The sequence below is a fragment of the Theobroma umbraticum genome, unplaced genomic scaffold (genome assembly GCF_002168275.2).
Source record: "Theobroma umbraticum cultivar Fairchild unplaced genomic scaffold, ASM216827v3 scaffold_106.0, whole genome shotgun sequence".
Classification (NCBI taxonomy): Eukaryota; Viridiplantae; Streptophyta; class Magnoliopsida; order Malvales; family Malvaceae; genus Theobroma; species Theobroma umbraticum.
Window position 1 is genome coordinate 678,707 of NW_018397276.1, and position 750 is coordinate 679,456.

A 750-nucleotide genomic window follows, 5' to 3' on the forward strand; every position below is an offset into this window, starting at 1 on the left:
GAGAGTAGTTTTAGAGAGAAGGTAGAGAGAGTGGCTTTAGAGAAAGAAAATGATGAGGAAAAATGAGGGAAGGAAAAGAAAAGAAAGTTTTTATAGTTAGGTTTGGGCTTTGTTAAATGACGTCGTTTTGGGTAAGAAAGGAGTTACTGTGCAAAGCACCAAAATGGTGCATTTTGAGTAAGAATTCTTGGGCCTTGGGAAGCTTACTTGGAGGAGGAGAGGTAGGGTCTATTAGATTTGAAGTACTTTGCTAATTAATTTCATGGCCATCATTCAAACCTCATCTTCCCTTCATGGGTAGATGACCCAGAGAGTGACTGCTATGGTTAGGAGAGAGTCACCTACAACTCCACTACAAGATCTGTGATTTGGCTCTCCCTCTATAAGGAAATGCAATATGCTATGAATTATTGTCATAAACCATTTTTTGGAATCCTGATAAATTAGAACCGTTGCTTTGGAACATTTCCTTATTCAAGCCTTTTAAAGGGCTAAAAACTCTAGACCTATGTTATAATGAAATCGACGGTTGGATGCAGAACCAAGGTATGTTAGCTTTTTGCTGATGAGACCTTGTTTTCATAAAGACATCCTGAAGTTTTTAATTTTAACTTCAAATCTCGCTGTGTGCCAATTTATTCTAGTTTTATGTTAGTTTTTAGATTTTTTATATAATTTGTTCTTTTGTTTCTCCTGCTTGATGGAATAGAGATGTAGTATATAAAGAATAATTTGATTGTGATAATAATT